General features: G+C 40.5%; 1 protein-coding gene across 17 annotated transcripts in view; it reads left to right on the top strand.

The window, feature by feature from the left end:
- Nucleotides 1-26031, top strand: part of LOC148224944 (uncharacterized) — a 412443-nt gene that overhangs the window by 499 nt on the left and 385913 nt on the right. The gene's annotated exons all lie outside the window — the stretch shown is intronic.

Genomic DNA, 26031 nt, shown 5'->3' with positions numbered 1-26031 from the left:
CTTCAAGCAGCCAAGGCGTGCCCGCTTTCCCCTTTATTTCTTCATGTTTACATCTGTCCTTAGCGAAGGACACGCTGGTGCCTTGTGGCCCACTGTCAGCAGGGCAGTGGCGGTGCCTGCTCCGTGCCCGCCGGGCGCTCCGGGCGGTGTCCCGGGCACTCGGGGTGGGTGCTGCCGCCTGATCTCGGCTCGCCGTGCTGGCCGCAGACGCATCAGGTTGGGCACGGGTTTCTGTGCCGAGGCTGTGGCTCCGAGCAGAGCTGGCTCCTGCGGGGGCGGTGAGCTCATGTCTGTCTGCGTGTCCCCGGAGGCAGACAGGCCCGCGGGCCAAGGCTCTGCTCCCCCCGCCGGTTGCGGGTCCCCTACCAGAGGGGCATCCCCCGATTCTCACTGCTGGGTGAGCTCGCACAGCCATGGACAGTGCTGTAAGACTTGCCACGTTGTGGCCAAGTAACTCCTTTCCTACTGCTTTATTTTCTTTCCTTGAAACTCAAACCTAAGGCACAGCGAAGGCCAGAAAAGAACAGTGCATATCTTGGTACATATTCTTAAAAAAAAAAATCCCTAACAAAACCTTTACAAATGCAAAAAACATTAAAAATGATATTTAGGAAAAGCTCTTAAAAAAATTATCTCCGCTTAACATTTGCCTATTTTGTAATAATAATGCTTCTGTGGTGCTTGCTGCTAAGGTTAGATGTCAAATAGTCTTCCCATAAAATTTATCAAGAAAATGGGGCTGATTGGTGATCTCAGACACTGACTGATACAACAACAGTATCAAAAATGAAGGTACAAATTGACCTTGAATGTCAATTAACAGAAGGCTTTAGCCGCATTTTTTTATTGCACACAAGATTTATGGGTTCTTCTGTGTCCCTTTGTTTCCTTTGTGTTGTGTTTGCAGAAAAAGAAAATAAGCACAAAGCCCCTTTTACTTTACTAAAACCAAAAGTTGTTTATGGTTTTGTGACCGGTGTGATATTTCCTGATAATGTAAAAAATTAAATTGGAAAAGGAAATAATGTGTTGCCTTGCATTGTTCCTCCAAATAACTTAGAGGGAGATAACTTGATAAAAACATTTGTATCACACCCTCTGGTTAGTTAAGTGCAGCTATTATGGTTCCAAAAATAGATAGTCCCTGAAAGTGCCTGAAATCTGCAACATGGAGGTCAGTTCTTCACACAGCTATTCTGCCTAAAAATTGTCATGGGCTTCTACTCTATTTCTTTAATTCACTCATAGTTTTTCATTGTTCGATAAAACAGATACATATATGAAATCAAAGAGAGACAAGCTTGTAGTCAGAAAGTAGCCAACAATAGTTGTTTGATGCAATAAAAATTAAAAAATGCCAGTGGTTTGAAATAAGGAAAATTATCACTTTAAAAATTGCTTCTGGCAAAACTTTCTTAAGAAATGTATCTACTAAATAGTGAATAACGAAGCAATACCTCTATAAACTATCCACAGAATTGCTTCTTTGTCTTATTTTTCAGTGACTTATAATGTTTTGGCTTTCCAGCATTATTGATACTAAATCAGCTGTCTGACTGCGGGTATGTCTTTACAAAGAGAGTGGCCAAAAGTTGCACAAATCCCAGGAAGAGTGTGCTGGGATGGGGGCTGGGAGATCGGGGCCATTTCCAGATGGAGCAGGATGCTTTTCCTTGTGCTTAGCCTCAGGCATAGACATGGCTTACTCCTTCCTTCAGTCAAAAAAGGAACTTCAGAAGCTTAAGCATACACCCGGATGGCTGCTAATGAGACTGTTCTGTCTCTTCATATATTTCAAAATCTACATGCCATATTTCAGTCTCTGGCCTTCTGGACATTTGTGTCTAATTAGGCTGGAGGGCCTCCAGTTCAAGATTACCTAGGCTGCTTGGTGCCCAATTTCTTTATATGACTTTGGCAATGAAGCAGATTACCGTGGGTTTATGTGCAAGCAAATTAGGGACAGATGTAAGCATTCTTATAAGCCTTATTCCTGCTTTCTTAGCACGAACTGAATTCCACCATCATCTGGTTCTTTCTACATAAAATGTGTAGTGTGCTGATTGTAGCATATTTATAACTGGGTGTATGTTCTCTGTAAGACATGAGACTTTTAAGTACTTAATTTTCTCTTGCCTTTTTTTTTTCTTTTTTTTCTTTTTTTTTTCCCAAATGAAAAACAATACTGCTTCAAGAAAAGTTTCCCAGTTCCAGATAGAAATAATGAACAAGAGAAAAGGACTCTGGGCCGAGTACAGCAATACATAGCACAAATAGCAACAAATGTTTTAAGTTTCTTTATGTTGTCATAATAGCCCGGAGTAGAAAGGAGAAAACAAAACACATAGTACCTGAACTGGTGTTTAACAGTATGAAGTAATATTGCATTGTTAAGGACTGCTATTTAGTTGTGCTTTAAAAAGACCCTCAAACAAAGTTCCTGTGCATTATAGGAGAAATACGCCAAAACTGCTAAGGCTGTCTCCTTGGCATCACTGAATAAATAAACCATATTGTAAAGTTATAGTGTCATAGATTGGTTTGGGTTGGAAGGGACCTTAAAGATCATCTCATTTCAACTGCCTTTCAAGCAAGGAACGTTCCCCTATCCCAGGTTGCTCAGAGCCCCATTGAACTTGTCCTTGAGCAGTTTCAGGGCTGGGTCATCCACAGCTTCTCTGGGCAACCTGTGCCAGTGCCTCACCACCCTCACAATAAAGAATTTCTTCCTGAGAACTGATCTAAAGCTGCCCTCTTTGAACTTAAAAAGTGGTTTAAAGTCATTCCTGCTTGTCCTATCACTACAAGCCCTTGCAAACATTCCCTCTCCAGCTCTGTTGTACTCCCTTTAGGTATTGGAACCCCAACTCTCTCAGCCTGTGTTTGTAGAAGTGTTCCAGGCCTCTTTGTGGCCTTCCTCTGGACTTGCTCCAGCAGATCCCTTTTCTTCTTGTGCTGGGTGCAGTAACCACAGGTGGGGTTACATGAGAGCAAAGTAGAGAGGCAGAATCCCCTCCCTCGACCTGCTGCCCATGGTTTTTTTGATTGTAATTCTCCAGATTTTTGTCCTCTTTCTAAGTGCTAGATCCACTCTTAGGATGCTATCCCTGGTTTTGTTAAGCTGAAACCTGAAGTGAAATCCCAATTTCAATGAGCTAAATGACAAGATTTACTGAACAGTTTTCTCATCTTACATGTCAGGAGCGCTGGGTACATATTCAAATGTTGTTGCCACCTTAAAAGGACCTTAAAAACGTCTAGAGATACATGTTAAAATTAAGTCTAAATCTCGTCAGGTTCTTTAAAAGTTACAGTTTTGGAATCAGAAATACTGTGTTTGAAAACAAAATTCTTCATGACCTCATTAGGAGGACTTAAAAATAACTGTCACCTGATACGCAAGCTCTTTCTTAATATAAATCTTAAGGATTTTACCTCAAGTTCCCCTGTGACAGCTCTGCAGAACTGTTTTGGCACTGAGATGGTGAGGAACAGTGCACCATGGAAAGTAAGTGGCTTCTGCCTGTCAGGCTCCCAGATTTTTCCTTGTGATTGTGCAGTTTGATAAAGTCAATTTTTACTTCTTTGAAGAAAAAGGATTACAGAAGAAACACTGATGCATAATCCTTGGATTTAAATCGTATTATTGAAGTAGTTCCGCATTTGAGAATGCTCTAAAAAATATCAACACTTTGTATTTACAGGACTTGGAGCCCTGGTAAACTCATTATTCCCAACATTGCATATGTAATGAAAAAGAAAAGAGGCTGCCTGAATGTCATATAATGACAGATGTTTTCGTCCTGCAGATATACAGAACAGCCACCCTTTTGTGGGCAACTTTTATAATAATTTCTTTCCTTTATGAAGGGTTGAAACAACTGGGACAGGCAATCACATCTGAAATGTCTCTGCTTTCATCTCTGGAATATGGAGGAGTAAGAAGCGAGGAGGCATTGCCTGGTGGCTGGAGCTGAATGCTTGGGAATGGGCATAGTGGAATCTGTTCTGTTCTGTTGAAGGTCCCATGCCCTGCCCTCTGGCTCCCCAAACCATGGTGAGGGACAGCCTCGCAGTGCCTTTGGAGTCTGTTGCTGGACTTTGTGCTGGGAACCTCTATCTGTTAAGGAATACAATAGCACACTTCTATGTACCATATGGTCATTAATTTTCATAGAGAGCAAAGTGAGTGATCAATAGCCTTCAGAAGAAGCTGAGCTACTTTTCATAGGAAAACTATCACTTTAAAACCCCTTTTTAATCCTGTAATATTCCAGAGATGAAAAAAATCTGCAGGCACTAACCTTGAAAAGGAAACGTGTTTGGCCCTGATGGAGGAAATGCTAGTGATCTTGTTAGAGAGCAATCTTAAAAGGTCTCAGAAACTGCAATCCTAAGTCTAGTTGGTGTTCACCAAAATAGTTTTCTAGTGAAGGGCTTCATAATTATTTTGTATATCAGATATGTGTTTCAAATGTAAAGGAGAGGCTAAATGCCTTAATAAGTTAGGAAGGCAATAGCCTCATTTATCAAAAAGATAAGAGGAACCCAGATGACAGAATTATCAATATTCTGCAAGGAAAGAAAGCATATGGTAGGATGAAGAAATGTACTGCAGTTGGTTAGGGGCTTTGTCTTTTGGTGTCAGAACAGTAACCTGAACTCTGAAAAAGTATTTGGGGAAAAAATTTTCTTACAGACCCTGTCTGGACTTTATGTGATGGTGCAAATAAAATGCGAGTGGAATTTTGGGACTTTTTTTTTGGTGTGTATAAAATTGGAGTAGGGCTCTGTGTCTTGGATCATTCTACTTTTTATTTTTTCAGTTTCTGAAGTCATTGTAGCTGCAGCTTGGCTATCATGTTCTTCCTTTGATTGGAAACTGGCCAAGGGGATGGTTGGCAAGCCTGTTTTTTGGAAGTCTGGACATCTTGCTGCATTGGGCCCTCTGCAGTATTAATAAACCATGAATAAACTTCCTGGCATTTCTTTAACAACATTATGGTTAAAGAACAAACAGTTTAAGCCATCAGAGAATAGCTATTGCAGAAGAACAGAAAACACAGTCCATTGACATCTAGCAAATTACTCTACTCTTGCTAAAGTAAAAAGGCTTTTTTTGATCTTTGCACAGCAGAAAGAATAGTCCTGGGACATAGTATAAATAATATACTACCATTAATAAATATAGTCTTTCCACTGTAAAGTCTTGCACACACAGGTTAAGACTCTCTTCCTCACTTGATCTGCGTATGATATGTATTGAATTTTGTGTCCTGTTCTTGAATTTGTGTTTTGGGATCTTATCTTGAAAATGCCATTCAAGTTGCTATCTAGTTTGTATCTCAGCTGGCCAGAGCCAGGTAAATACTCCTAGATCCAATGGGGATGTCCTTAACTTTCCCTGGACGGGGGCTGCAGGCAGAATTGCTCTGCTGTGTATCAGAGGGACATTATAAAGCCAGTTCTGAGGGAACCCATGGTGCAGGGGTGCTGCAGGGTGAGCCAGGAGCCATCTGGTCTGTGCTGCTGCTCCTGGAGGAGCTGAGTGGTGTGACCTGCAAGGAGCCTCATCTGTGCCATGAGCCTTTGACCAGCAGCTTCTCTCGGGTGATTTTTTTCCGCAGCAGAGAACGGAACTCCAGGGGATGCACGCAAGGATTTTCCATGACAGAGAGGTTCTGTTCTGAGTGTCATGGTAGCTGTAGTCAGCAGTGCCACAGCTTCTCTCCTACAGCGCTTCTCTATGTGGCATGCAAATCACTAATGGGTAGTTAATTAGGCATAAGTGATCATGATTTTATTCTGTTTTCCTGTAATAAATATATTCAAGTTCCTGTTCTCACTGGTTTATGAAAATGACCGATTTCATAGTACTGAAAACAAGTTTCAAGACAAATAAAAATGAGAAAACTTTTTTTTTTTCTGTCCAAGAATGTTAGACTTGATGACCAAAAAGACAAAGGAAACCCAACAAAGAAAAATTATTGCCATGGAAATCCCCAAGTGAAAAGGTAGGAGTACAAAAGATCTATAAAATAAAAGTTAAGTTGGAAAGTTTAGGAAATTGATAAAGGCACACAAAAATCTCAATGGTGAATGGAATAATGGATGAAATAGCCTTTTCTTGTCTTTTTTTAATTTTTTTTTTATTTTAAAGAAGCCTAGTAAGAACAAAAGGAGTCTGAACAAAAGAGTGGGCTGTTGTTAGTTGAAAAATGTCTATTGGAATTAGAAAAAAGTATTCATTGAATTGCTTCTCTTCTTCAGGTGTCAGTAAAGGATAAAGTACCAAGACTGTATCTCAGCTGGTGATGATGGTGAAGCACATAACAGCCTCCTCCACCTCTGCTGTGTGAGCTGCTGTTGTGTTACTGTTTGGCTTATTTAAACATCTGGACCTGACAACTAATACCCAGAAGTTTTTACAGAATTCACTGTATAATTCTTTTGGTTATGAAGCTTGAATTTTTCAATATGCTCTGAAACACTGAGAAATTACAATGAACTTGGAAATTTGTCACCAATGCTTTCAAAAGGAATCTTCTGGATAGTTGGAAGCCTATCCATTTGGCTCTGGTCCTGGAAAAAAATGAAAGAAATTCTTTAACTGGACTGCATTTAAGATTCCTATCATTCTTTAAGTCTAGTCACCCATGATTTTGGGAAAATAGATTTTATCAACCTGCCTTTTTATTCCTTTCTTTATTCTCTTTTATTTTGAGAGATAACAAATACAGTTTGATCAATGCCATTGCATTGAAGTAATATATAATATGCTTCTGTGAGGCATGATTTTTTGATCAACTGACTAGACTGAAATGAAATCAATTTGATGCTCCTTAAATGGACTAAAAGCTGGCAGACAGGCTATGAAACACGACTGTAAATGGGGAATCCTCATTGAGTGTGTACCTTCCTGTTGGATCCTATAAGAACTGGTGATTAGCAGTGACTATTTAGCACTTTATTGATGACCTAGATGGTAACAATATCAATTTTCCACAGTAAATGTAAGAAAGAGGAAAGCTATCTGATGCAAAGGGATCTGTCAGTTTTAGTAAAGTGGGTGCAAGCTGTCGTGTGCCATGAGTGGGGTTTTAGTGAGCTAAAACTGTGACTCTTAGACAGGTACTGACACATCTGAGTAAGGGTAGAGAAGTATTTTGCACATGTAGATTGTATTGCTATTTAGAGGGAGAAAAGGAGTTAGATAATGTCATGACAGTAAAGGATTTGGAAAAATGGACCTCCAAAGTCACTCACTACCTCCTTGATTCACCAAAGAGGCATGGCCCAGTTTTGCTTGCTCTGTTTTAGTGCCTGTTCTGGTTCATCATAGGGAAAAGAATTCTTCAGTGTAGTCAACACCAACCTAATAAAATACACTGTCTAGAAGGTGAAACTGAGCAAGCAAGGTTTGTCTTTGTAACAGTGAGGTAAACTCACCACTGGAATATTAGTAACAGTATGAACATTATGCAAAAATAAATTCCAGTTTAAAAGGACTGTGATTTTCAAAGACTTGTATTTTTCAGATGTGAACTCTTAAAGACTCCTGTCATATTAAAAAATATTACTTCAATTCAGGGTGGTTCTTTGTGCAATTTATGGCCATTTCTAAGAGGACCACGGTTTTCTATTTGTTTAGAGAATTTTGGAGCTTTATTCAGGCCTCTGAATATTGATGAAACTTAATGTAGTCTCCTGCTCTACTCAGATATTATATCAAATAATTGTTTTTATGTTAAAGTTTTTAGTGGCAGGAATGAGAGCAGGAAAGTCATGTGTATACTTTAGAACTTAAGAGATGTCTGTGCTCCCCTCTCCTGTTGCTCTCTTACCATGTTCCTTGGACTTTCCTAAACAGCCAGAACAGAAGAGACCTTCTGTTCTCTGATGCAGCTGTTTTTGGCCTGTAACCAGAGCAGATGAATGTAGTGCCCAACTCAGGCAAGGTTTCTGAATTGGCTAAATGCAGTAAGGGACAAAGATGAACTTTTTATATTGGGCTAGATGAGATTCTGCACTGCACTTGACAGAGGTTGTATGAAAACCTTGGTAGAGAGTTTTCCTGTTACTGTGTTTATGTTGCTTACATATGAAAGAATTTTGTGGCTCTCTTGACCTGTGATTTTTTAAGATTATATTGAAATTTCTTAATGTTGAAATGTTGGGTGACAGAAAGAAAAAACAATTTCAGAGTTACAACTTAGATATCATGATGAGCCCAAGGGATCTTAATGAGGTTCTGTTCCCAGTTCTCAAGAACTAGAATTTAGAAGTTTGATCTTTAGAAAGTCCATTGCATTTAAGTACAGCCATGAGTATCTGTTCAGTTTTTGTTAATAATGTTCACTACTGACAGGGCTCTGAGAGTAATGCATGAAGATGGTTTGCATTTAGAACAGTTAATGTTCACCTGCATGTTTTTCACCTTTTTTGCTAAAGTAATGAAAAATACTCCTCAATTGAATCCAGGTATTTCTTATACAATTAGTACAGTTAGTAAATGTACACGTCGTTTCTCTCCTACTTTTGCCCACTGGAACAGTTTATCCTTCTATCCTACTAAAATTGAAAATAATGAAGCTGGCTTGCTTTGCAGAGGACTCTGAAATTACATGCCCAGATCACCTAGAAACAGAGCCAGGGGTAGTATCAATGAGTCTCAAACTGCTCTTTTATCCATTGAACCATGCTGATGACACCACTAAATACAAAATTTGGTAACTACCCAAAAGCAAATGCATAATCCAATTTCAGGTCTTTCTCTAGGAATATAGTGAGAATTTTTAAAAAAACTGTGACGATAAATTATTTTTCAGATAGTTTTTTTAAAAATTTATAAAAATATAAACAGAAAATGTGTCCCTCCATGTTTGTTCTCAAGAGCAAATTTACATTTTTTTCCTGTGACCATAAAAGTACTTCCTTCCCCACCCTATCCCTGTTCCAGTTACTGCATTGAAAGCCTACTTTGTGCTTATGTTAATTCCCATTACAGTTTACCAGTGGTAGCAGCCTACAACATGCACAGTCTACATTCTCCACCAGTTGCAGCAACACTTACACATTGGAACTGTTTGTATCATTGGTAGAACTCTCTCCTTTATGAAGTCTTGCCTTAAAATGATCTTTTCTTACCAATTTCTGCCACAAATTGAAATTTTTATGAGAACTGATAATTTCCTATCAGGCTTAAAAAGAAGATCCAGTTGCTTTCTTTTGCTGCCCCCAACTTGTGCTGAGCTGTGTCCTCCTGTTTTACAGCTGGATTGAAGGTGTCTCTGATAAAGGACTGTGTTGTTCAACTGGAGCTTAGTGTACTGTTCTCTTAGTCTTGTGTCTTGGTATTGTAGTGTTACAGTCTGCAATTTACTATCCTTATCTCTGTCTGTCTTCACTATCTTGCCAGAAGAATGAACTTGGCTGTGGCTATCTTGTGTAGCCAGGACTATCAGTGTCCTGACTGAGAAGACTTAAGAGTGCTGCTTCTGTATGTGTCTATATTCCAGTAATCTGCCCACCAGCAGACATTGCAAACTTACCTGAGAGAACTTGTGTTCACCTGTCTGATACCTCTCTTCAGAACATTTTGATTATTAAATCATCTGTGTGAAAGATACTGACCAGCCTTGATGGAAAAGAAATACATACCAATGTCATAGGCATATATGCCAAGAGCAATACTGATTGGGAGATTTCTGGTTGCAGTCTAGCACCTGGCCTTAGATGCACGAGTATTTTCTGTGACCAGTAGCTATATAGGGATGAATCCTAAACACAAGATCTGAAAGAATTAGCAAGATGTACCATATGCGATTCTTTGCCCTTTCCACAAACATCGGGGTCACAGCTAGAAAAAACTGCAATGAGGTCATAAAAATGTTCTTTTTTTTTCCCAGGCTTTAAAGATCAGCACTGTTTGTCATGGAGCAAAATGGCATGGAAGTTGAACTTCTGTTCCCACAATTGTATTTAAGAAGTGCTCATGAATCTTGACAGACTTATGAGTGATTGTAAGCAGCTGACTGAAAACAATAGGCCTGTGCATGCCATGGGACATGGGTGGGCCCCAGCCGCCGTCAGTGTATCTGTGCTGGACAAGTCTTGTGCGTCAGGTACAATGTGCCAGGGCAGAGCCCCAGGAGCTGGGGCACACTGCAGCATGCTTGAGCTTCAGTCCCAGCTGTTCCTCAGCTGCTCAAACACTTTATTTGAAGACATGTATCAAATAAAGTGCATTTTGTGTGCTTTTTTTTGAAGAGGCTGAACTGTGTCCTCCCCTGATGCAAATTCACATCTGAAAACATGTTGTCATAGCTTTGACCCCAACCCAGTCTCTTAGTTCGGGGGGGGCACATGTTGCCAGCTGAAGGCTGGTTTACGGAGAGGCAAATACAGATGGGTCCATGTGTCTTCATGTATATGTTTATAGCTAAATGTTGTATTAACATGAATATAGTTAACTAAGGAAAAGGTAATTCCTGGAGAGGTTGTCTAAGACTGAAGGTCTTCCAAGGCCGAGGGCAGAAAAGCTTACAAAACCAAAGAATTACAAAGAATTTTCTTGATGCCAAAACCTTATTTCTTAAAATATGAAGGGAAGATACAGAGAGGAGGAGGAAGAACATAAAAATGTGCAATGGTAAGGTTGTAGATAGTGGTATTTGGGGATAGACTGATAAAGGGAATAATGATATGACAAAGAACCTTTTCCATCTGTAACTAAAAATCTACTGCTGTTTTGTGGTTCCATGTAACTGAATCAAAATCAGTAAAACATTTAGCTTTTTTTTTTTTTTTTTTTTTTTTTTAATGCAGTTGCCTCTGAGTGGAAAATGTTTCCTAATGTCTCCTAAATTCTTTAAGTGGTGTTTCTGGGAGTAGATGGAGATGTATTCTGCATAAATGAATACTGTAGTCTGAAATCTGTTTTGGAATCATGTTCTCTGATAAATATAAGACATGAGGACCTAAATAGTTACATTGAAAAGGCTTTACATTTGAAGGTTATTATGATATTTATTTTAAGGAAATACTGTGTTGATCTGTAGATAATTGAGAAGATATTAGTTCAGTAAAAAAAAATTACCACAAATATATTATTTAGGGCTAAAAAGCTGTTTATATACAAAATCTTTCATATCTCACATATATTAAATGCAGTGTACTCTGTCTATAAACATCTTCTGTGGCTTACTATTTGATCTGAGCACCATGCAATAAAAAGTTCGGCTGAGATGAAATTCTGTGTAATTGAAAGCCCAAATGAAGAAGATGCCTAGTAGGAAAGGAATAAAATGCACAAGCTATAACTAAATGGACATGCTGAAGTTAGTATATGAGGTGCTTTTTATTTCTACAACCTGGAATGCTAATTTAAAAGAAAAAACTACAAAAAGATAGGAAAGGAATTACCACTGTCACACTTAAAAGGTCTGTGTGACAAAAGGCAGGTGAAAAAAAAAAAGAGATCACAGAAGTGGTATGTTTGCAAGAAAAAAACGAGGCCTTTACCAGACTACAAGTAAAACCAAAATGTGATGAAAAGTTACTGGCCTTTAGAAACTAGGTACTTTAAACAATGAAGGGAATTTCATAGTCCAACAGTACTGCACAAGTGGGAAAGGTTGTATCCTATTTATTGCACTTTAAATTCTGCATCAGTTGAGGTATGTAATTTTCAGAAAAAGAGATTTAATCTGATTATCTGGTAAATCAGAGATCCCATTATGATGTTTAATTTGCAAATGTTCATGACCTGGAACATTTCACTAGGCAGCTGATAGTGTGAGGAAGAGCCAAAGCTGTGGCTTTAGCCTCCTGCTGTGCAGGGAGCGTGTTAGTAGAAGCAGCTGCAAAGGAGTAAGACAAACCTGGAAGTTGGGCTCTTGCTTCATCAGCTTGGAATGAAATCAGTGTGTGGCTGAGATGGGATTGTCATGGTCCGTGTTCTTCCAGGAGATACACACGGCAAGGATTTGAGGAGTGGAATTGTTAAACTGTATCTGAACAGTGCTACCCGGAGACATAATACTTTGTATCCTCAGGTCTCCAGGGGGAACTACAAGACAACAGGATTAACTATCAGAGTGGATTTGCTGTGTAGACAGAAGTTCTTTTCTACATGATTGGAATAGCTAATTGATGGAGGATCAGATCATGCAGACTTCTGAAGCAGATTAGTTTTTCACTTTTCTTTTTCTCATTACAGCCTTTGTCATGAAAATGGATACACTTTATGCCATTTTCTGGTCTCCTTACAGTCATTACACTGGAAATGTTATCAATTCTGTTTTTTTCAATTTATACATTCCTGAGGCCCAACATAATTATTTTCTCATAATATATTCTGTTTCTGTGCCTTTATAAAAAAAAAAGTAGCATAGGTGGAGTTTGGAAAGAAATTATATTCTTTCCTGACACTCTAAATACGTTATTGTTTAAAGAAGTAATTAATTGTCTTAGAATGATGTTTTCATTAGGACCTAGCTTAAGTACCTGGTTAAGCATAATAAAAAGTGGTGATCAGGACTTTCACATCATAGACATTAAGAAGGAAAAGAGCTGTATTTCTCTAGTCTGACTTTCAGCATGAAAGAGATCCAGGGATTCTTGCATCTGACTCTGTATTGCTGGCTTTGATCTGCCAGGGGCAAATGATGGAGGATCTAACACAAGCTTTTGCAGAGCAATTTTGGAGGGCTACTTATTTGGGAGAAAAGCAATGGAATTGAAAATAACTGAAACAACTTTCTATTTGTGACATGAATTGCCTGTCACAGGCATGGAACCTTGAAAAAAAATCTTAAAAATTTAAAGTCTTGAGAAAGAGATAGTATCTTCAAAGAAGAATTAATACACAGATGTCATTTGGCTTCTGCTCTTCTGGACTTATAATTTCATAAGCTCTCATTGTTCAAACCATATGCCTTATTTCTAGACTAAAACCATCTGGTTTGAATTTCTATATTCTGCTATTTTTACAATATTTTTGTATTTTATTCATTCAACACCAAAATAATGAGCAAGGATGTCTAATTTTGGTGTGTGTGTGGCTTATAAGAGGTGCAAATTTCAGTTCATTTGGGTCATTCAGCACCTTCAGTTCCGACCCCACTTAGGGTCAGAGGGATCAAATCCCACACAGAATTCTTAATTGTCTATACTTGCTAAAGAATATTAATAGGACAAACTTGAACACCAAAAATCAGCAACACTTCATTCTCTTCTGTACCCCAGATACCTGATGTGAGCAATTGCCCTTGAAACAAAGTGAGACTGAGAAATACAGCAGTAGGTATGTATGGTATGTCTGCTCCTGGAGCTTACTGGTATCCCATTAATCAGATGTTGCTGAGTTATATAATGTCTATATATATACATATATATATATATATATTTATATATATATATTTATATATATAATCTTCTAGTTTTTTTGAATAATATTTTCTGGACACCTATGGTGATGTTACTTTTTGACATCAATCGTGCAACAAACTGGCTTGTGCTTTCAATTTCATGCCCATTAAAAATGGCTTAAAATGGGCTGCCCCCTTTTGGAGATAATCAGACTTTGGTTCAGCAATTTCAAAAAGCAATCCCATGGAGAAATACCAATGAACTAGAGAATCCTGAGCAGAGCAAGCCACTGCAGTGCAGAACGTAATTCATGGAAAGCATTTGACAATAGCATTTTTGATGATTCATTCTCCTGACTCAGATGGAAGAAAGAACCAGGCATGGAAACAGTGTGCATTTGCAATAAAATAATGAGAGATTGCAGGGCCACACTTATTGTGATGACCCTGGAAATGACAGCAGGTTATTCTGGTGTCCATTCTGGGCCAGGCTGAGATGGGTCAGGGAGAGAGAGAGAGAGACAGAGCAGTCAGTAAATTTATGAATGCAATATAAATTATTGAAGGATGCAGGGAAAATGTCTAGCCAAGTATAGCTGATGACTTTTCTTATAAGTTTGTCTAGTAAAGAGAATTGCACATGCTGTAGGGCATGCAGCATTGTGTGACATCCTAATTTTTTCATAAATTGTTCTGTGAGATGGGGCCAGCTCTGCACAAGATTGTTTTCATAGTGTTGTGTCTTGTATTTGCATTACCCTGTGACTAACTAGCAGTGAGGTCTGCTTGAAGCTTTATGCACTGCTGAGCTGCAATAAAATCTCTCTGCTCCGTGAGCACTCTAGTATCTGGCATTGTGGTTGCTTTAATGGGATTATTTTTTTCTCGTGCAGGGACTCCAGTTTGGGCTTCCCTTGTCTGGCCACATCTGTCATGAATCTTGTTGGATTTGAGTAGGTTGGTGATGCCTCCCCTTTGTCATATTTAGCTGAGAACAGCCTGCACATTTAAAAGCATGGGGACAAAAGTGCCAGTATGCAGAAAATCTTGTTTTTCAAGGAATTCAGCTTAAAATTGAGAACACATAATTAGTGTAGCTCCTAGTAACTGGATTAAAACTACTCCCTTTGATGCCTTTAAGTTTTTCTGTTCTGTTCTATTCTGCTTGGATGTGCTTTTCTGTTGCGCTTGGGTGATGAAGACAAAACAGTCCAATTCCAGCTAAGGACTCAAGGACAATTTATTCAAACTTCAAGCCCTAAACATAAACAATGTGAAAAGAGGAGGGCAGACACACAAGCAAGCAAGGAGGATGAAACTTCCCTATTTGAGACTATTAGCTGGACAGTTGACTCCTGCATGCAACTGGACTAAAACCTATAACGGTGTGAGAACTCGTGACCAACTCCTCCTTTGCTTCCATCCTGGAGCCATCCAGGCAGGGGCCACGACTGTGGCACTGATACTGCTGGTGTGGCCTTTCATAGGCCTCTCAATAAATACCCATTTTATTCTGAGTATATAGCCTCTGTTCCAGCTCCTCTAGGCATCACCTTCAAAAGAGTTGCTATGCAATGGAGTCTTCCCAAGGAGACCCCTAGTTTGGAATTTTTTAATTTGAATTGGGCCGAGAGGGAAAAACATGTGCTCTGTGCCTGGGTTTGCAAATCTCACGTCATGTGTAGTCCAGTCAGATGTCCCTGACAGTCCCCTGTACACTGCAAGTACATCTCAAGTGACTTGCTGAGTTGGAGGCTCTAAGTACCCCAGAAAGAGAAGGATGTCTTTTCAGTTCACTCAGAAGTCTTTTTGCTGTTTGCTGCTTGCTGCTGAGAAGACCTTCTGTAAGAGGGTAACCAGGTGTGAGATGCATAAGTATCTCAAGGCTTTGGCACAACAAGAGAGGCTGTGTGAGACATTTTCCACTGAGCCTCAGCTTTGCCACACTCTTGTTCCTGCTGTGAATGTGGTTCCAGATGGTTCCTGTGTGTGCCTCAGCTGCAGGTCGAGACCACCTGTAGATTGACTGTGCTGTGGGTGCATACCAGCTCTGGCCAAGTGACCTGGTGACACGATGGCAGGTGTCCAGCCCTGCCACTGGAAGGAGGTGGGGGTTTGTTTGGCCTGGTACAACCAACAGCAGTGCTGTGGACAGACTCTTCAGGTGGAGTGCAAGGTACTGATGTTTTTCTCTGGCTGATGCATCTTTGCACTGACCTTCAGAGGATGGTTCAGGTTTATTTTTGACCAATGAAGCATAGAAAGGTCCTTGAAACCCAGGGAGAGTGAAAGAAGATGGGCTAATACAGATTCCTTCTCATTTTCAATTTTGTTGTTTGCACTGCTACCTCTGTGCATTTATTCATACTAACTTCACAAATGCCTGGCAGTCTGTAAGCTTTACATCGTCTTTCTTTCAAACTTGGCTTAACCTGTCTGGAGAGTCTTCCGCAAGACTATATGAGTCACAAAAAGTAGCAATATGCTAAGTTAAATACAGTAAATGATTTATCTCCTCTCCCTCTGGTTTGTGTTTTGAAATGTACGCTGCGCGGTTTGGTAGCTTCCTACCACTGCTGCCAGGCCACCTGTCCTGCACCACGTCCAAGTCTTTGTCTCCAAAAATACCACTGCAGCTCAGACAAACAGCCTGGCAGCCATGCCAGGGAAGACCTTTAAAATTATGATCTTGTATCGCCACAGTAGGAGAGAAAGATATATTACATGTCTGACCCAACACTTCAGAACTGCAGAGCCACGTCTAAAATGCACGTAGTGAGCTATCAGCCTCTGGAAACTGGCATTGTATGGCATCACAATAGTTAGCATAGTGCTACTGCTGTCTGTGATACAGGCTGATTCTTTTTGCCTGGTTTTTGTTTTATTAATTTTTTTAAATTAGTGACTCACATTATTAGAATTACATGAATTAGGCCTGTATCCCTTGTCACAAGGAGTGATTCCAGAGTAGGGCAACAAAGCTGGTGAAGGGGCAGGAGTGGAAGTTCTATGAGACTATGAGTCCTATGCAGGGAGAGCTGGGGTTGTTTGGCCTGGAGAAAAGGAGGCTCAGAGGAGACCTTTTTGCTGTCAGAAGGAGGGTGTAGCCAGGTGGGGCTTGGTCTCTTGTAACAAGCAACAGGATGAGAGAAAGTGGCCTTAAGTTGTACCAGGGGTGGTTTAGCTTAGATATTAGGAAAAGCTTTTTCAAAGACAGGCTTGTAAAATATTGTAAAAGGCAGCCCAGGGAGGTGAGTGTCACCATCCCTGGAAGTGTTCAAATAACATGAGGATATGTCACATGAGGACATAGTTTAATGATGAAGATGGTGGTAGTGCTATATTGATGGTTGGAATTGATCTTATAGGTCTTTCCCAACTGTAACAATTCTGTGAAACCCAGTGCTTCTTCTGTGCATACCCTTTATTTTTGCCTGTTAGGCAAGATACTGGAAGTGTGTAATGCCACATGGTGTCTATGGACAGACACTTGAGAGTTCAAATAAGTAAGTTAAATGTAAACAGATGATGAAGTGGGTGTCCTGCTGAGATTTAGGTCTCAGAAAAGCAGTAGGGTTGCCTCTATGCTCATGTTTGTTTTTTGTAGCCTTTACCCACATGTTTCCATACCCAGGCTAGCTGGCAGCAGCTGAGGGAACGGCAGCACCCTCACTGCACAGGACTTAATGCTGAGCCCTAGGGTGCCCTGCTGGCCCGTGTAAGCTAACCTAGCAGTCCCTGGGTCCATGGACACTCAGCTTGTGCTGGACACCAAAGAGAGATCAAGAGAATGGAGTTGCAGCCTCTTAGGCTTTATTTGCTGTATAGATGAATGTAACTGAACTTTTTCTGCAGAGCTGCAGGGTGAAAAAATCCAAGTGGGATGCAGCTCCTGCCAAGTATCCTTGTCCCTGGCAGCAGCATCTTCTGGTGTGCAGTGGAGGGACTTCAAGGATGGTTCCTCCTCACTGCTGAGCTCTGCAGAAGGCACTACTTTGCACACTTTCATGGTGGTCTGTCCAATATCCTCTGGGTCAAGACTAGTACTGATTGTGAGAGAGATTGGCAGAGACACTTTGTAAGAGCACAGCAGTCAAGGGGACAGTGTGAGGGAGGCAAAGTACCTCAAGTGTCTGCCTACGTGCAGATAGAATAGGGAAACATGTCTGTTAAAACAAAAGGTCTGGGTTGCTTGTTTGGTTTTAAGAAACTTTCCATCCTCCCATTGAAAGAGGCCCTTGGGGTGAAAGGAGTACAGTTGTGAGCTTAATATTGTTGGCGTCTGTTTCTACCAAGGTTACATAATTGCTGTTTTCCTGGGAAATGAAATCATGGAAGTGAAAAAACTAAATTTGCCAGAGCATAAGCAGGCACAACTTTGATTTCAGGCACCTGTCTGTGCCAGTATTTAATTTGGCACAGGAAATGTAGCATCAAAATGAATATGAACATGTAGCACAGAAATAATGGCACAACTGGCATTCAGACACTGAGATGTGAGAACAAACATATTCCTCCCCAGCATGGGAAACTTCACAGTACATAGTGTGTATGGGGGATGAGGCCAATGACAGAAGCAGGCAAGGAGACTCCTGTGCAGCAGGAATGGTGAGGAGGTTGGGAAATACACTTACAGAATTCCAATGAACCCCATCTTAAATGAATTGGATGGAGAAAAGGGCAAGCTGCAGCCAAAGAAGAGAAGCTGAAAGGCTGTAAGGCCTTTCCTCTGTCTCGCCTTAGTAATTATCTCTTGTTTGCAGAGCTTCCATTAATTGGAATGCATTTCCTAATGAAATTAGGCTGGCAGCCAGTATTCAAGTCTTTTTACTGCTAGGGAAAATTTGTTCTTTGAACAACTCAGCCATTGATTTTTATTTGTGTTTTCATTAATCATGAGACTATTATGTGCCAAAAATTCCACGCTCCATCATATTGCCTTGGACAGTCTGAGTTATTTGATTTATTCCCTTGCTCCTGTGTCTCAAAAATGGAGTTCTACAGCAGTGCCCCATTTGTAGTTACTTTGTTGTATGGATTCCACACATTGCTCTTTTTATTTTTAAACAATTTGCCTTCCTTTTAACTACCTGTCTATTGGGACAGCAAAGACATTAAGCATCCTAAATCTAAAAAAAAGGAAAGGGCTTAAAAATTTTTGTTTCAGTGACTTTTGTATTGTGGCATTTCTGAATTTAAAAGGATTCTCAAACTTTCCTTGTTTATGGGTAGCACAGGAGCTATATCAGTTCAGAAGAGCACATTTTGATGAGAGACCTTTGACAAAGTGAAACTGGCAACAATTTTGCTGGAAGGGGTGAAAACCCTGTTCAGACCACAGATAATCTTTGGACTGTACTTTGCTTGTCTCTTTGTAGAAAGGTGGGACTTACAATAGGAATTACAGCATTGTTTGGATGCAGTGCCTTCACTCTTCCAGACAGGTCAGGCCTAGGTATTGCTGCTATGTGTGAACAGCCTTGTCAATCTCACTGGGTAGGATATGGTTTGATATATGGACAGTATCTTCATAGTACCTTATTTGCCACACTGAATTACTTCCAAGAATTAATCTTTCTGCTACATCCTCACTACACGATAAATATCTGTACTGATCATCCTGTACTGATCAGCAAATATGAATCTTATGAAATGCATGCAGCCATTTTACAAAAGGCTTTAAGTAATTGATCTGCTGATCTCCTTTCTCATTCAGCTCATGGGAATAACAGTGAACGATGCTGAAGGTTGGATGGAGAGAAAACGATTTGAGTTACCTCCAGCTCAAAATGATCAGAAACATGAGACTGGCTTTAAAATTAGTTTTTGAAAAGCAATCTGCTTAAGGTTCATCTTAGTTTCTTTGATGTCTGAGACTTAGATGAATACATGCAATTTACCTTTACAGATTTGTCTCAAGACATGCTAGCATAAATGGTTGTGAATTAAATCTTAATCACCTACCATCTATAGCAACTAGAAGTAGGGATAAAATTTGTAGTATAGGACCTGTGAATGAAAAAAGGAGAGAAAAACCCCAGTAGGACTCTGCACTTTTTTAGGACTGTGGTTTCTTCAGCAGTGTCATTTTTTTCTTTAACTTACTGCAGCTTCAAACTGTGTGTGTATATGAAACTGTATGCATTCAAAAACCCTCACATAAATGATATTAGTTTAAGAAAAATAATTTTCTTAGGTTTAGTTAAATTCTTCCTCCTTGTGATTCAAATAGTTTTATTTCCTATCCAGAAAGTAAATAGTGCAGTAGTAGTCATCTTCAAGAGACATGGTGTTACTGTGAGAAGTCACACTGAGAAATTATGCTGAGAACCCTTTAATACCTTGTGTATTGTGGATGATGTGAACAATTTAGTGGTGTTGCAGCATATACTTATGGTGAGGAGGTCAGCTAGAGTCCCTCAGCCTGGGCTGGGGCTGTAGGCTCTGTGCAGCTACAAGGTTCTGTGTACAGGGGGATGTACTTCAGGAAGGACGGGTTTAATGGGATGTTCAGTTAGAACAGTTCACAGAGAGAGGCAGCCCTAAGATCAAAAGAAAAATGTTTCTGCAAGTATTGGGACAAACAAAAGAGGCTTTAGGGCCATCTTTTACTGGAATATGATAAGGGAAAAGATGGAGTGCTATGGAAGGTAGTCTTGTAAAGGGAGAGGAACAAAGGCACTTATATTTACAGCAGGTTCTTGTAACTGTTCTCTGAAGACACACAATAGAAACTTTCCCTCCCTAGCTATATGGATAACTGCTGGTAATCATTTTGAAACAATGCTATTATCAGATACCTACAGTACAGTATCAGAACTGCACCAGATATTACAGCATCTTGAGTGGGCTTTCTGGTCATACATTTATACAAACATGGGTGGCATTTTCCACTAACTCTGGAGCTGACCAAACTCGCCACTGCAATGCTCTCTAACAAATCCTGGCACTTCTGTGAAATTTTCAAGTAAGTGTCTTAGTCAGCCAGTTCTTTAGGTTATTGATTTCTGACCAGCTAATAGTCCTCAGCACACTTCCTATCTATAATGAAGAAGATATTCTATATATTTATTTATGTTACTAATTTCTTTCTGGTCTTGGGATGTTGTAGAAAATCTAGCAGGCTCTAGCTCATAGTTGTAGTGTTATTCTGCTGGCTGTAAAGCACACAAACTGGCCACCTCTTTCTGAAATTGCAGCAACAAGATCAGAGAGTGACAAAAGGTTTTCAAGGATTGTTTCCCTCACCTTCTACAGCTGTTGCCTGACTTCTCTCCATTCACAATGAAATGACTACAGAAAACAAGGTGTTACAGATGCAGAAGAAAATAGCTGTGGGAAGAACATGTAGTTCCTAGTGATGCTAGAAATATATTGCCTCTGGGGAATGTGCTGGTTTGTGGTATTGAAATTATCAACTCTCTCTTTAGGCTCTGAAAATTCCATGACTACTGATGTGTTTATAAGAACAATTTCTGCTCTCTCTTCTGACAGCATTGTACCTATCTTAAATATGTTTTGCATAAATATGGGAGAGAAATACAGATACACACAGCATGCAGGTGTCTGAAACTGCATTGTGAGATTTCACCAGCATATGAACACAGTACCAGAATGAGATCATATGTGGCTACTGGAACATTTACTTTTCCTAGCAAAACATTTATTTGCTTTTCACAATTCTTAATAAAAGGAGAAAGGATGTAGATCTGTGTTTTGCCAGCCTGTCTTTCCCATGAGGTGTTTATCTTTTATAAATAAAAAACCCAAAATAAACCAAAAGGCATTGTTTTGACACACTGCCTGATTGTAAGAACATGAAGTTGCAGCTAAGAGGATTCAAGATCAGACTGTCCTGGGGAGGAGCAGATGCTACTTTCCATTGCACAGCAGAGTACAGGAACGCCCCAAGGCATTGTAGGAAATGGTGGGAGTCCAGTGGGATCATCTGCAGCAAAAGATCAGGCACACAGGGCTTGGCATCAAATTCGACTTTGCTTTCTTGGGACTCTGCTGATGCTGTTATGGCAAGTGCCTCATCTCCTGGTTCCCCCAGCCTGAGAGATATGCGGTTAATGTTTAAATACTTGATAGTTCCCACACCTCTGTGTTCTTTTATGTCATAAAGTGATTGTCTGTACTTGCAGTTCTTTCCCACTGACAGTGGTTAAGTGGGGGGTGATGGCAGTGTGTTAGTCTATATTTTGGTAAAAAACAGTACAGTCTCATCAAGGGAGCAGCAGCTTCATCTGTGCTGAGAGAGAAAGTGTGACAACAGTACTGGAAGAGTTCTGGGTTGAACCTTGATGAATGGAAAATGGAGACTTGAGAGATGCCCCAGGACACCTACAAAGCATTATCTGTTACCTGTCTGGGCTGTTGGTATTGATTGGTGTCACAGGCAGTGGTTGCAAGGTATCTATCATTCATATGATCTCTCTAGGCTTACCAGAAACTATACACTGCACCATGACCATGTATTTTCTTCACTTTTTAGCATGTTGTCCAGCACAGCTGTGACTGGTGTGAAGCAGCTTGGGCATCTTCTAGGAACCAGGAGAAATATTTAAGAAATAAATTTGTCAATACATAAGCCTGGTTTCACCTATCTTATAAACCTAAAAGATTTCATATTATGGGAATTCTTTTCAAATCCTTTCAGGCTAATGATGCTATAATGGTGTTTTCACTGGAGACAAGACATGACATGGAAATTTTCTTCCTTGAAGACAGTGATTGGCTCCAGACTTCGCCAAGTGGTGCTCACTGGACAAAACAGCAGCTCTTTAGGTACTACTGAGAGCTGTAAGGTTGCTGCTGAACTGTTTCATGCTGCAGCTCTGTGATGCCTATGCATGTTACTCATATTCCCTGTGATTGCAGTCTCCCTGCTGCACTGTGTTGTCCCACACACATGTATGCATGTCTGAACAGCCACTGTGGCTCACACACAGAGCAGCCTTTTTGAAACTTTACTGATCATCAAGCAGCAAGAGGTTTGAATGAATTTAAAGATGAGGTGAGGGCTGAATTCCATTTTGCACTGGAGACCTCCCTTCCATTGCTGGAAACTTTGCATGCATGGGTTTCAGGCTATCCAGACAACCGATCCTTTTAATTTGTTTTGCTCCTATGTTTTAAGTTGTGATAATTTCAGAAGATTAAACCAACATGTTTTAATGCATGCTCAGAGTGTTTTGCAGGCCTCCAGAGAGTGTATGTATGGACTTGCAGATCTGGGGTAGACTCAAGAAGAATGCTGAGCAGCACAGAAATGTGGGAAGCCAGAAATATGTTCAGACACACTTTTATGGTTTGTCTGAGTGTCCCCTGTGGGACAGGAGCTGAGGGTTTTCTAGGCTTACACAAACATTGTTCTGATACTACAGCACAGAAGGGCTGAGTCTGCTGCCTGTCCCTGTATGTGTGCACATATAGTAGCTGTGCCAGAGCCAATAGGCACTGTCTTTTAAACCCTACCATGAATAAAGAAATGCTCTTTGAGGTTTTTCTGCAATTCCTACTCCTGTAACCTTCTTGGAAGGAATTGGGTTAAAGTGTAATGCTCTGTCATCAGGATTACATGTTGATACTACCTTGATAGCTTTCTCTTTTTCTTTTCCTGTGTTAGCATATGGAAGCTACAGCTTTGCGTGGTCGATGTGTCCATCCTGTTCACTTGTTTACAACTTTATATCCTCTCCCCTCACCACCCATTTTCTGCAGTGTAGGAAAGTTAAGCTGTTCCAGGACATAGAAGACATGATGAAAGTAGCAGGCAGCAGGTTGTAACTGGATTCTGGATGTTCTCTGCTGGCATTTTTGGAAGTGTTTCCTCTGGACTTTATGGAATGCTGGATACCTCACTGCTAAGATTTTTGCCAAAGAGGAGTGCTAAACTTCATCTCTCTTTCCAGGCCAGGCAGCAAGGATTTAGTACCTGCGGACTAGAACAAGACTGAGCACCATATAATTTTCCCTATAATTCATTCATATGCAGGCCACTGAGAGGCAGAATTATGTCTCTCAGGGATGTGGTATGAACATGCTATGGTAGGAGCTATGCAGTTTCACTGATAATGATCCATGTCAGAAATCACCTTGCATTTCCCCTGGCTAAAGTCATGGGGTAATAAAACTGATTCCTCTCGGCCCTTTTCCCCAGACAGCACACAGCTATGAGCAGTGATTGCTTTGTGTCCTGCATCTCTCATCCCAAATACTTTTTATTCCATGGACTGGATTATACCTGAGCCTTTTCCCTTTTTCTTCAGTGATCCTCCATGAAGTTCAAAGTCCTCCCTGTTTTCCTGTGGCAGGAAGGAAAGCACTGTCTCACAGACCTACTTGCTCATGGCTTTGACAGGCTGTGTGCAGAGGAACTGGAAGGAGCTGCTCTCATTCCCACTTGATCATCTTTTGTCAGCTGGTGGGAAAAAGCTCTGTGCTCCTACTTGGGAGAATCATGCAGGCACTTGAGCAGGGTCCACACTATAGATCTCGCCCTGGCATTGTGTCTGCTGCTGGCAGGAGACCTCCCTGTTCAGTGGTGTGAACTGGAAATCATGTAAATCCATCTGCAGTAATGCATGGCTAAGCACTGTGGAACCACTCTGTAGGGAAACTGTGCTTATTTGTGAATTGCATCAAGGAATGGTGAGTTGGAGAGGTGGTCCTGACACCAAAGTGTGTCTTTTTTGGGTCTGGATGACACAGGGAACTGGATGAGGAGAGGACAAATGGTTTCCTTCTGGGGAGAGGTGAGCACATTTAAGGAGATCTTGGCAATCTCTCTACTGGTGCTTTGAGTTCTCTTATAACACCAGTACACCCACTAACCACTCTCTCATCGACTCAAGCTTGTCATTAATTTTTTGTTAGACTAAATGTTCTTGGGATCTTATTTTAGAAACTAGAGAGTGCTCATGGCCATAACTGCAGTCCGTAAAGTTTTTGCTGTCAGCGCAATAGCAGAGAGAATGCTAAGTAGTCTGAAAAAATGAGGTGGGTGGTATCTCAACTGGGATATCCATAAGAAAGGAAAACTTTTGACCTTACATGTCCTTTGCTGTGGATGTAAGCTATGATAATCCCATTTTGCCTGAAGTACTCTTACTGCTGCAATGCGCTCTATTGGATGGGAAAAGAACACTATTAGTACTGCATTCACTGTAAAAGAATTTGGCAAATGGAAAACTGGTGCATACATGAGATGGCACAATTAGATACTGACTTGTGCAGGACCGGGAAAGACATTAGAAAATGCAGCATATACTTACAAAAAATTTAATTTTCACAGATGTACTGGTTTTTCCTGTTATGACCTTAATATGCCTTTTACCTTTGCACTTTTATAAAATGTGTGTGAAAGTATGTCTCAGTAAGAAATTTCATGTGGAGAGAAAAGAAACTATTAGAATTTAGTTGGCTGCCCATTCTATGTTGCAGTAACCTTTGATCCTGACCTCCCCATTGATTAGGCCAAAGAGGAATCTTGTCTTGAGGTTTGTGGTCTCACCTACCTAGAACACTTCCCAGTTTGGCCTTAGCATGAAAGACTGAAACAGAAAAGGATCATTTACCTTCAATTGTTGCAAGAAACAAACCTGTAATTGTTAAATTCATTGTGCCTTGGTTTGCCAGGCAGTCTTAAACTGCAAACAGTTGTAAATATGAAGATACATTTTCATACAAACAAGGGCTTTTCCATGTAATTAGTGTAACCTTGATGGCAGTTGAGATGTGTTGAAGAGCAAACTATTGAACAAGTTAGTATGGCATGAAAATCACATGGATTTTGCTGGAGTAGGGGAAGAGCAGAGGATTTCTTCTCCCCTCGAATATGGAGTACAAAATCTGCCTGACCACTGCTAATGTCCATGGTTTTATTGATGCATTGTCTGCTTTCTCTTCAGGTGTATTGAGCTGGTTTAAACCTCCACTTGAGATTGTGCCATTTCCTGCAGCAGGGTTTCTTGTCTTCCAAGGACAGTGTAACGTTTCTGTCCCTCCCTGCTCTCACTCATCTCTTCGGTTCACTGGAGGGTGATGGATGTGTTCCTGGTGGACAGGCTGTTGGGGTTATGTGCCTCAGGGCTCTGTCATTGTGCAGGTGCAGACAGGGATGGGATGATTTGACCCACCATAATACTGTCCCTCAGTGTGTTGTGCACTTCCTCTGTGTACTGGGCAGGGAACACCAGCACCCCCTTGCTGCTTGGCTTGGAGGGGATTCCCAGGAACTGGGACCGGTGGGCCTGGGGACCCTTGGCTGGGTCTTGTTGATAGCAGCAACACAACAATCAAACCAGATGATATCCCATCTCTGTGTGTCAGGCCCCCTTCCCTGGAACAGTTTTGTTTTCTTCTTGAACCCCATAAGTCAACCAGCTCTCGCAGACTTCTGGAAAAGATGACAAATCTTGGCCTTTGTTCAAAACTCTGTCTAACACAATAACTGAATGTCTTTAAAAAGTCTTGAAACTGAGAGCAGAATGCGTCAGCACTCCTATTAGGACTTGTGACAAACTCCGTTGTTCCTTAAGTGCAAGGTGAGGAAATGAAACCTGAAGTTTGATTTATTTATCAGTACACCAATACCTGTATTTTTTGCCTGATGCTATTGGCTACTGTATTTTGCACAGTGGCCAAGATAGAAACA

This window comes from Sturnus vulgaris, chromosome 2 (genome assembly GCF_052056855.1).
Source record: "Sturnus vulgaris isolate bStuVul1 chromosome 2, bStuVul1.hap1, whole genome shotgun sequence".
In the NCBI taxonomy this organism is placed as follows: domain Eukaryota; kingdom Metazoa; phylum Chordata; class Aves; order Passeriformes; family Sturnidae; genus Sturnus; species Sturnus vulgaris.
This window is presented reverse-complemented; position numbering and strand designations above follow the sequence as displayed.